Source organism: Melozone crissalis, unplaced genomic scaffold (assembly GCF_028551555.1).
Source record: "Melozone crissalis strain CALT ecotype California unplaced genomic scaffold, PUWL_Pcris_2 ptg000061l_1, whole genome shotgun sequence".
NCBI classification, from domain to species: Eukaryota; Metazoa; Chordata; class Aves; order Passeriformes; family Passerellidae; genus Melozone; species Melozone crissalis.
Genome location: NW_026535839.1, coordinates 4,453,814 through 4,465,997, shown reverse-complemented (window position 1 = coordinate 4,465,997; position 12,184 = coordinate 4,453,814).

Genomic DNA, 12,184 nt, shown 5'->3' with positions numbered 1-12,184 from the left:
ACAAAGGTATTTAAACATACAAAGATGCAGACAGACACCTAATAGGATTTATAAAAGTGCCTAAGGGAGTTTGGGACCTAATTCCCATTGGCTGTCAATGGGAATTAGATGTGTAATCTGCTTAGGCAATTTGAAAATCCCACTGGCTGCATCTTTTCATGGCTAAGTACCATTACAAGCCTTAGCCTTAATGAATAGAATTATTATTATACTTGGTTTCATTTCCTTCAACTCTGATCTTGGTATGAAGGCTCAGTGAAAAACTGCTTGAATCCAAGTGTAGATGCGTGCTGTGGATATGAAATGTCAGGAAGGAATAACTGAGCTGCTGAAACCATCTTCATATCCCCACTGCATCTGCAACAAGCCTAGAGAGCTCCCAAGGGGTCATGTATTGGTCAGCTTGGCTTTAATGTGTGTCATATAAAAAATGCAAGTGACTTGGTGAAGGAAAATTCTGCTCACTCACAGCAAAGGAATAAAAAAAATAAAATCAGAAGTGCCCAGAGGCTGTGACTAGCCAGTTGAAAGGGTTTCATTTTTCCTGCAAGGAGCAGCATTGGAATCTTCTCACCACTCCATGAGGTCCCATCTGGTGCTGGAGAGAATTTACAGCTTTGGGCAGTACAAGGACTCTTTAGTTACCCTCTTTTGTGCATACAACCCAGACACAGGCTGCAGTGCAGAGTTTAACCAAGCAGCACTCTATTCCTTTCCCCTTTTCTTGTCAGACTTGAACTCAAACAATAACCAGAACTTCCCTCTCCATACAGCTTTACAAAATCTGTGAAAAACTTGATTTCCCTGGATTTCTACATGGTGTAGTTTTCAGTGAACCCAACTCGAACTTCTTGTAATTGTTTATCCACTTAACTTTACATGCTTTGAGTTGTGTTGTGCAAATCAGCCAGCATACAAAAGAGTCAGAACTGACATTATGGCATAGGAAAATGTTGGGATGGGTTTCTACACTGTCTGAAGCTGCAAAAAGTTACTAATTATTTGCAGGGCCTCAATAAATGTGTATGAACAAAACAATGACCAAAGAGGTGATACAAGCTCTTTGAGCTTGGTGAATTTGGAAATACTGTTTGTGTTCAATAAGAATAATTTGACACTGAAAACTTTAACAACCAAAACTCTTCTAAAAATGTTACATGTATTGCTGGTTGAGACCTTGCTGGGAGTCAGATAACACTGAGCTGGGGAGGGGTGTTGATGTGCTGGAGGGCAGGAAGGCTCTGCAGAGAGATCTTTGGCTGCATTGATGGGTCACGGGTGTTCCTGGGTAGGGGTTGGCCTCTTCTTCTAGAAAACTAGTGACAGGAAAAGGGGGAATCACCTCAAGCTGTACCAAGGGAGGTTCAGGTTGGAGACTAAGAAGAATTTCTTCATGGTTGTCAAGCATTGGAAGAGACTGTCCAGAAAAGTAGTGGAGCCACCATCCCTTGAAGTGTTGAAGGAATGCCTGGACTTGGGTCCCTGGTCTGGTTGACAAGGTGGGGATTGGTCACAGGTTGGACTCAGTGATCTTGGAGGTCTTTACCAACCTTAAGGATTCTGAGATTCTTAGCAGAATGTCTTGATTCTTGATTTTCTCCTAGCAAGAGTCCTTACTGTTCTGGAACATCTGCACGAGCAGAGATCTGAGCAGTCAGTTTGCTCAGGATGGTCTCACTTGAGGTTCAGTTTGGTGTTTTTAATCAGACAGAAAGGGTCACACACTGAATGTGTCTGTAATGCCACTGACAGAGCTCAAGACAAGGAAAGAATGTTGTGTGAAAATGGGTCGGTGCCCAGGTGCAGCCAGCACTGGGATCTGGGAGTGAACTGGCACCAGGAACCTGCACAAGCCTTGGCTGTAGCCAGCTGAATTCAGTTTTACTGCACGCAGCAACAGCCTGCTGAAATCTTGCCACAGCTAGAATTCCTTCCCAGCACACCCATTGCTGAGCAACAATGTATGTCCTTTTCCAGAGAATGGGATCAGCCCAGACGGGCTCTTGAGAAACACACCAGCTGCACTTGAGAGCGCTGGGATGAATGTTCAAGGAGCTGTGCTGCCCAGCAGGACACTGGGATTCCATAGCTCAGGGCACTGAGGCAGTGAAATCCCCATGTGAAAGAGACACCCTCTGCCCAAGGCACTGGCATTGAGGTGCAAGGGGGATACACCTTTACAGGGAGGAGAAGGGATTTCTGTGTTGAGAAGCCAATTGATCAGGAATGAGGACAGTCAGCTTAATTTTTTTTTCCTTTTTCTTTTTTCCTTTTTTTTTTTTTTTTTTTCTGGTAAGTCAATTTGATGCTAATGAACTCGAGGCACATTAGGACTAACTGCTTCCTGGCACAGACTACACAGACGTTGTGCAAGATTCCTTTCAGCTCAGCTTTGCTGACATGTTTGGTTCTGACCTCAAATATCTCAAGTTTTTCCAGTTCTGACCCTCTGCAAGTGAAAAGGCCTCTGTCAGTGAACTTGTGCCAAAATACCTGGGGAGCTGGGGCAGACTGGAAAGACTGGGTTGTTCTGCCTGTGATCTCAGGCAGGGGGTTGAGCTGCTCTGCAGCTCTGGGAGGCCAATCTGCACAAAAGGGAAGAGGCATCAGGTGGGATGTGGAGAGTTGGTTCCAGTGGGATGAGTGAGCACACAGACAGCCAGCAGGCAAATGGCTCAGTTCCTTATTTCCAGTGGAAAATATTTCAATTACAGTTTTTTCTTTCATTAACATTTTTCTTAGATCCTTTTTCATTTTCTGTATAAAAGGAAATCATCCTTGGCATAATAATGGGTGAATATTGTCATGAAAAAGCCAGTTCTCACTAAATGCCCCCGGCTCCTCCAGTAGACATTTTCCAACAAAAGGCTCTGAAATTTCAGCTGTCCCTGTATGTGCTCCAGATGAGTTTTACTTGGAGTGGTTCATGTTCATTCCAGTCTCTGCATGTTCTGTTTTCAGTGTTAGTCTGATTCAGCATCCCTTGACAAGAACAGACATCATCCTGTGGCTCCATCAAGACTGAGGTGTAGGCACATCACAGAGGAGATACAGGTTCTAGTTCCATCTTATCTCTTCCCCTCCTGATAATGATCACAGCAATGATTTTCACTCTAGCTGACTTTTGCCTGTCTTGACTGGCAAGCTAGAGAACCCATTCTCCTGCCTCACAAGAGGTTTATAAACCTCCCTCTGTATATATCTCTTAAATGCTACCCTTGGGATATTTCCTAAATTATTTTATTATTTTTAAATCTACTTCCTCCTTTAATTGGTGAGAGAAAATTAGCTAACAGTTGGGGAAACCTGTGTGTATAGTTTTATTTCCCTGTGTTTTCTCAGTTCTGAATTTTTCTTCGTCTTTTTTTTTGGAAAATATCCTTGAAAAAGTGCATATTTGCTGACCCAGTCCCAGGGAAGGATCTGTGCCTTTGTGGGAATGTGAATATGCCTGTGAAGAGAGTAGGATGGCCATGAAACATCTCTTTTCCTTGGCTCTGCAGTTTGAACCAACAACTGAAACATCTGTTATTATATTTGGGGACAAATCTGGAGTTCCATTGACACAATAATTATTTCATAAACTTGCTTACCTTGTCCACAGGTCTTAAATCCACTGCTGGAGAGGTTGAGGGGGAGTTTGATAACACTGAGAGTTCTGCTTTGTCTTTGATCTCTGTGTGGCCTTCTGTAATTATCAATTTTACTCACTATTTCTTGATCATGTTTGCTGTCTTAAAGCACTGCAATGATTTTAATGCTTTTTACTCAGATTGATCTGAGAGAAAATTTAGTTCTGTTTGGAGAAGGGAGCATCGAGAAGCTTTACAAGGCCTGATGTTCAGTAGTTTTTAACTGCTGGAGCCCTTCCCAGCAGCTGAAGGGCTGTGTAACATAGAGGGGACTTCACTCCAGTCAAGCTCCAGGGGCCTGGGATTCATCTGGAAGTCTATTTTTTGATGAGCTGGATTTAGCTGGTCAAAATTTACACAGCTGTGAACAAATGCAGCTGTGCTGGTAGGAGATGTTGCTGTTCCCAGGAGATCACCATCATCTGCCTTGGCAGGGGTTACTGCCCCAGCCCTTCTGCCAATGAAATACCCTGTGGGTGATCCTGAATTCAGGCAGTACCACATGGATGGATGGATGGACGGACTAATCCAAATGATTCTGCAGGAAGCAAACTACAGCACACTCACATGAGCCTGGTCTATCAGCATGTTTAAAGAGGGAAAGATGCTGTAGTCTAGTAGGCAGGTCATTGTCACATAGCTGGTCTCACAGTGTCACAACTACAGAGAGAAGAGGAAATCTCTCCCTGGCTTAAGTCACATCAAACCTTTCTCACTCCTCTGGCTGTGCCACAGAACAGAACTGGTGGAAGTGTCTCTCAGTCTGTGCACACAAAATGTTTAGTGCTCATTCCACCCAGCAGAGTACAATGGAAGCACAAACCCGAGAGATAGAAAGAATTTGTATTTTTTGAGAAAAGTGGCTGAGTCTGACCAAAGGTCAGAGAGTGACATGGAAATCAGCCAGAATGAGAACTGATTATTTTTAGTAGGCAGCTCTATTTTGAACTGTTGTTCTATCTAGCTTGTTGTAGCCTTGGAGTCATTCCTCCTAAACACAGAGTGAAGGTTGCTCTTAAAGAATGAGGGTGGAAAGGGATTAATCAGTTCTCCCAGCAAACATAACATGGTACAGAAGAGAGGAAGGATTTGTCAGGCTTTAAAGTACCCCAAAATTGGCAGCAGTAACAAAAAAGCTTTAAACTGATGGGCAAATATGGAAAGCAAACATATTTGCTCTGCTGAACAGGGACAAATAGTATCTAGATAATCTAAGAGAAAGATTTCACTTTTGCCTAATCCTCATGGTATTTCCAGCCCAAAGATTTCTGGGAATCTGGTGGAGCCCAAACCGCATGACATTTCTAGCCAGCTTTGCTGACCAAGGACTTTGGGATCAGTGCTGAACTTTGGACGATTAGTCAAAATGAAATGCTTTGGGCTTAGCTATTAACAGTGTCTGTCTGGAGCTCTGTGCTGTGAGTGGAGCACCAATCATCTCCATGAAATCCCAGGAAGTTTGACTAATGCCCTTGTCTGTAGCAGACTCAACCTAGACCATCAGACCTGGGACTGAGATGTTTATTTTGTGCTTTACCCATTTTTAGGGTCAATGGGGTTAGTTTACCAATGTAAATGGTACCCTGAAACAGTGCTGCTACAGAGATACCTGCTGTCATCTGCTCTTCACCCTGGGATTTACCAACTCCAGTCTTCTCTTTTCTTACTCCATACCTTCAACATTGCTCCTTCCTCCCTTGTTGCCTCATTCCCAGCCCTGCAGTGAGGGCTGTGGCTTCATTTTGTCTTCTTCCAGATTTGAAATTGTAGCTCCTGCCTCCAGTTCCGGGGCCACCACTGAGGCTGGGCTTGGTCTGGGCTGTTTCTGTCCAGAGCTGCTCCACTGTTCCTGTGTTAGGCTTTCCATCACCATGGGCTCTCTCACACAGCACAGAGCTCCTGCTCCGACCTGCAGGAGCTGGCTCATGCCTGGCAGGACTTGGGCTCCGTGGTGGGCAAAAGCAGCTGCAGCACTAGAGTCTGACTGTCCTTGGAAATGCTGTAGCCAAGAGCTGCATTTTAGGGAATGCCTGTGGCTCAGGTAATGTGCTGTAACCTTCCTCTGGACATCCTGGAGTGCACTGTGCTTGTCTGGGCACCTGCCACAGATCCACAGAAGGGATCTTGGTGGGAGTTGCCAGAGTGAGTTGAATTCAGGCTCTCAGCCTTCAGCAGGCTCCAGAGTACTTGGCACAGGGGCAAGGCTCTCACAACAGCTGTGCCCCTTTGCTAATGGCTTGACAAATATGAGCGTTTTTGCATTTGTCACAAAATCCCCAGGCCTGTCGCTTTCAAGTTTCTCAAGGCTTTAATTCCATGCCAGTATATTGGGCTGGGGGGAGAGAGGGAGAAGCAATGCTCCACAGATGTCCAAGGCTGAAATATCCTGGGAAGCATTAATCCTCTGAAGACAAATATTCCGTGAAGCGAGAGATTTTGAATATGTGCTGCGTTTCTACAAACACTTCAAGCTGGCATGGGCCAGCTCTGCAGCAACTTCTTTCAGAGGGTAGTCCACTATTCCCATTCCTCTGCCTCCTCCTTCCTGGCCCAGTACTGCTCCTTTTCCCATGCTGGCACCAGCGCTCACATGATTGTGAAGTGAACCAGGCCGGGGAACTCTGCCAGCTAAAAACTAACCAATTTCCTTTTCCCCAGGTTAGTTTTGACCTGGATGAGTTCCCTGATGTGGTTCATTGCAGGGCCACAAGAACACTTGTGCTGGCACAAGGTAGGGAGCAGCAGAGGGAGTGAGGAGGAATGTGGGCTGCGGTGTGGGGAAGGAAGGGCCATTTCCTTCAGCAGCAGTGCTGGTTTATGCTGGCTTAGAAACTTGGTGTATCTGTGGTGTTAATTGCTGAAAATTATGTGCTCCAAACTGTGTGTCACAGCTGAGAGATTTTCAGGGAAAAAAACCTCTCTCTCTTTTAAAATGGGACCTGATTTCTTAGGTTCTTCTTAGTTAAAGTTTGGTGGGTCAGAGTCAAACCGAGATAATAATGTTATTATGCCAAATAATTGTCAGTCTCCTTGGCATGATAAAAAGGAAGATAGGGGCATGAGGCAGGGAAAAACTGCTTCTGAAATTATACAGCAGATTAGGAGCAGAGGCACAATGACCTGGCATGTCTCCTTGCAGCCTGGTTCCCACCAGTGGCTTCCCTGTGTCTCTGTATGGCCAGGAGGAAACCAAGTCAGTTGGCTGCCACGGTACTCAGTTCCCACGTGCATTGATGGTGCACATTTATTATGTGTTTATTTAAATATCAAGGAGAATAAATCATCTGAGTGGCAGCTTGGTGAATGATTTGTCAGAAATTGTCTCATTTATTCTAATAAAATGTGAACTAATTCATTTATCCTAGTGAAGCTTTCTCTGGATTTACTTACAGTGGCGTAGCTGAAAGCAGGATTGGCCCCATGACTCTGTAGCACCATTAGTGAATATTCTGCTTCCAAATATCACTTGTGTTCTACTGAGCTCATCTGAGGCATCCATTAAATTTTGGGGCACAAATCTGCCTTTCATTTATAGCTGTAAACAACAAGAAGATACCAAAATCTGATCCATTAATGGAATAATGGACGTCAGCAGAAGTTTTCTGTATTTGCTCCCCTGCAGTTCCACTGGGTGAGGGACTCGTTTCAGCCCCCTGAGCAGTGCTGAGGTCATCACGGCTGCTCTGGCTTTACAAGCAGTCTTCTAACAGGGAGATGTGAGTTGTTCATTATGCTCCTCATGTATATAATTCACACTGAATCAGCCCATCAGTTGGATTTTGAAGGCGAGGTTCTTGTGCATAAGAAATTCTCCTTTTTAAGAAAAAGCCCCTTAATTTTAGTTCTTTTCTTCCCCTTTTCTTTGGTTCCTTACAATGTTATTGTTTTCAACTGAGAGGATAATTTAAAGTGAATCTTGACCATATTCCAATACCTTTTCCCACCTGAGGAGAGATGTACATGAATTGATTTGCATATTTATTGAATATATGCTCTTAGGATGGCCACACTGCAATGTCGTGTCTCATTTACAGCTTGTTCCTGCTGACTCTCCAGCTTGTTAAAGGAGAGACACTGTAAAAACAAAACAAGTGTTATATGGGGACTACAAACATAAAAGTGACTGAAGTATGGAGGGAAAGGGATAGATTGGCAGCCTGAAAATATAATAAACCATTAAAGCTTTATAGGGAGGCCTGCTGAGCTTGTTGTTTAATTATTTCTAGTAATGAAGAATGTCAATAATTATAATTTTCAAGCCTCTATGACATTTACATTTGTAAAACTTCAGAGGTTTGCTTTAGTAAAACCTGCTGAGGCTACTCTTAAGGAGCTCAGAGGAGGCTTGCAGTGCTACTTTTTACAAAAAGAATGGATTTTATCCATCTATGCTCAGCCCATTGGATGCCCACAACCTATAGCCAACACATCCAGCCCGAGCCAGTCAAAGCAATGGGATGGTCTGGTCACGCATTTATGACAGAGCCTGGCATGAGTGGTACAGATAGCAATTCAAAGAGTGGGTTTGTTGGAGTGCCTTTGGCATCTCTCATTGCATAGGTAATCACTAATGAGAATTGAATCGGCCCCAGGTGTTGGCAGTGGTAGAATTTCTGTGATAAGACAAGGTTAAAGGATTAGTAAACTCTCAGTTTCTAGAGGTTTTCTCTAGTAAGTTTGAGTAATTTCACAACCCAACATTTTGTTAGCCCTTTTAACTCAATGGAGATGATAAAAAAATTAAGATTATAAAAATAAGAGAGAAATTAGGGTAATTGTAAAATGCCATGCAGTAACTTATCTAAAAGATCTAATAATTCCAGATTAATTTCATATGCACTGTAATAATATTGTCCTTACACTAGTCTTTGGCGCTCAGATGGATTAAATTTTAGCATAAGTTATTAGAAACTATAAATAAGATCTCAGACTGATTAAAATCCTTCAGAGAAATGTAAAATAATAATCTGGAGAAAAAAATCACATTTTAATTACATATCAAATAAGATTAATTTGCAACAACAGTGATACTTACACTGTTTTGTTTTAGTGTCAGAGAAAATGTGTATCTTTAAAGAAAAGATGGTAGCCAGGTGTTTTTTATGCATAGCTATTATTCCTTATTTATGCTGGTACAGATGAGAATAGAACCTGATCCTGAATTCTGAAAGGCTTTCTGCCTATTATATCACTGCACAAAAGTATTCTTGTGAAAAAAATCTAGCATTTGAAAACTTTCACTTCAAGGAGTTTTAAAAGATTCTTTTTGTTTCTTTTACACCTCTGCAAATATTCTTCAATTTTTTAACCACAATGCTTATGAGGACATTATTCTTATTTTGGTTCCCCAACACCCAGAGAATATGTATTGTTGTGGAGACAGGAAGAGATACTTTTTGTTTTACCAAAAAATGCTTAAAAATATTTTTAAAGGGCATGAGATGTTTTGTGTTAAATATTGCCAATGCTGAAAGATGCTGAAGGTTTCATTTGAACAGCTTGGTGCAAGGTTCCCTCTTTCAACAAGTCTGTGTCTCAAACTCTGTTGTGTAATAAAACCAGATGCCAACTGTTTTGAAAAATAAACTGCCTAAGTTGGATTCCTGTTAAGCAATCAGCTTTAATCCTCTGGAGAAAGGGTGAGCAGCTTTGTTCCTCTTTGTTGAAGGCTGGGTTAACCTCCTTCATTTCTTGGGCCGTAATAACTTGCTTTTATAGAGAAAGCCTTCCATGTGCTTAAAGCTCTGCTTGGACACAGGGCACTTCCCAGCTCCCAGGACAGCTGGTTTGTGTGTTTGGATACCTCTTCAACCACCCAACTCTGGCCTTTATGAGATTCTCAATACCACAGAAGAGCAGCTGCACTTGGAGAGCAGTTCCACAGTTACCCTGAGCTGACCTAAATCAGCACAATGCCCAGACCACTGGTCTTGCCCTCCTCTCTCTGTTTGAAAACAGGTCTTTTGGAAAAGTAAGGATCACTTGCAGCATGGTTTCACAGCAGCCTAAGCTAGTCTGTGCTGGGACCGGCACAGCTTCTGGCTGTGCATTCCCTCCACGCTCACCGTTGGATCAGAGTTCACAAGTTAATGACTTTTTTCTTTTTGTAAAGTTAATTTTTCTGCCACCTTCACGACCTGCACTGGATCATGCAGGAGGGAGTCCAGAGAGTGCCTTTTCCTGTGCCAAGAACAAAATGAAATGTGCACAAGAGTTCAGTATCTATTAGCATACACCTCGACAAAGAAGCTGTGAGACTGTCAGCAAGAGAAGCACGTCTGATGCAGTCACTTGGGCTAGGACATTCCTGTTCTGGTTTTCCAGTATATTTGCAAACACACTCGGATTTGGTTTTTTGTTGTTTAAACACCTCTCTTTCTTGTCTGGGACAGGTCTGCTCCCGCTCTGGCAGCTGACAATGCATTTCCTTCTGCAGAGTCTCCCCGCAGACTCCCCAGGGTTGCCAGTACACAGAGAAGAGGGTTGCTAGAGGCACTTTCACACCTACTAATGGAGGAGTCATCAAAACTGGTCTCTGAGGGAAATGATTTCTCCTTGAAAGTGAAAAGAGTTAAATCATGGTGGGTGCTTCCTGACATGAAATTTAGCCCATGAGAGGAGACTGCTGGAGGGGAGGGAGTTGTCCCTTTTTAGGACTATACCCACCTTCTGAACACTCCATCTCTGCTTGCTTCTTGTCTTACAAGAATATGCAAAAGATGGCAAGTATCTTTTGCAAGACCTGCAGCTACTTACTACAGGATTTGTAGAGAAAAACAGTACAGCCTCCCTGTTTCCCCTCCAAACCCAGGACTGTAAGATTATTGCAGCAAAAGAATTAAGGCTCTTGCTGGAAGAGAAACTGGCTCCTTTGCATGGGAGTTACAGGCAGAACTTGGGTGATGGGCTAATACCCATCAACACATTTTTGATGTCACTGTGCTGTTCCCCTCTGCTTGAGCTGACAGCTGATGGCAGGACTTGGCTGCATCTCCCCTGCATTGAGAGGAGTTTGGATGTCAGATGCAGGGAGACGGAGCAAGCTTGAGCAGCCAGCCGTGAGCAGAGTGAAGCAGTGAGGAATGACTCTCTGCTCGGGGGCGTGAGGTGCCATTGCGAGCCTGACCTTTTGAATACAAAGCATTTGTCAGAAATCCAGAGAAAAACGAGCCGAACCAGTCAGGGTGGCTCTGCCTTTCTTTTAAGGGAAGCGCATGTATTTAAGCAGACACACGTACCCCCAGGCATGACCCAGGCATTGTGTGCAGGGATCTCTGATGATACTGGGGGCCCTCATTAACTCCAGTTAGCAGGAGGAATTAACTTCACACCCTTGTGTGGGCTCTTGGCTCATTCCAGATGGGAGTCCAGTAACTCCATTCTAGCCAGGGCAAGTTGCAAAAGGGTTACAAGATGTTAAAGACAGCATGACATGGGAGCAGGCAGCTCTACTAAAAGGCGTGTGAATCATAAATATCCTGTCCTGCACCTTGGAATTTCAGTGCTCAATGTCTGCCATGCAGCCAGCCTCTCTCAGAGGCTATCTCCAATATCTCTGTGAGTCCCTGAGCCATCACTCCAATGCAGATCTCCCAAAATCTCATGCCTGGAGCTCTGGACTCCCATGACTGAACTCCCCATGATGTTCTCCCTGTGCAGCAGGGCCTTACAGCTGTGTAGGTTCTCAGCTTCACACCTTGGTCGTCAAGGCAGGAGGATGAGGATGTGAGTGGCAGCTCAGAGTCAGGAGAGAGCAGTGAGGTTTATGCACCCTGGAATCCCTGTCAGAGGCACTTTTGTGCACCACAGCTGAGAGTTCTGTCCATCCAGCTGGAGAGCTGATACACACCATGCATGTTCTCATGTGTGAGAGGTCACAGACTGCTCTGTGTGACAGAATGAGTAGGATGAACCCTCCTTACACTCCACCATTCCAAGTATGCTTTTCCCAGGAGCATTTCTTCCCTCCTTTATTAGATCTGCTTTAAGCTGCTGCAGAGCTGCACCCCCAGTAACCTCCCAGCGACGCTTGGAAACGTCCACAGGTTGCACACCATGGAATGACACATCAGCACATTCCAGAGTCACTTTAACTCTGCTCTCCTCCCTAAGCCATTCACGCACGCAAATCTCCTCTGTGGATTAAGGAAGGCAGAAGTCCAGCTGGGAAGGACCCCCTCCTGTTCCGTTCTCCTTTCTGCGGCAGCAGACAGAACAATTGGCCGTCCGAGCGAACCTCGAGTCCCGCAGCGCTGCCTGAGCCGTGCGGGGCAGAGATCCAGGGGGTGTGGAACCAGCGGAACGGGGAGCCGAGCCCTGGTGTCGCTCCGTGCTCGGCCCTGACATCTAGTGGAACAATTCCTCTAAAGCACCTCAAGCCGAGCAGGAAAGAGCAGGGTTTGCTTCCCTGCGAGGCTCGATGGAGCAACCATTCGTCTGTGTGATCGTTTCTTTTATTGCACGTAACACTGCCAAAGGATTTGTTGCGGGAGAAAGGAGGAGGTCGCTGCATGAGCAAGGAGAACGCACTTTGGGTAGTAATTTTTACCTTT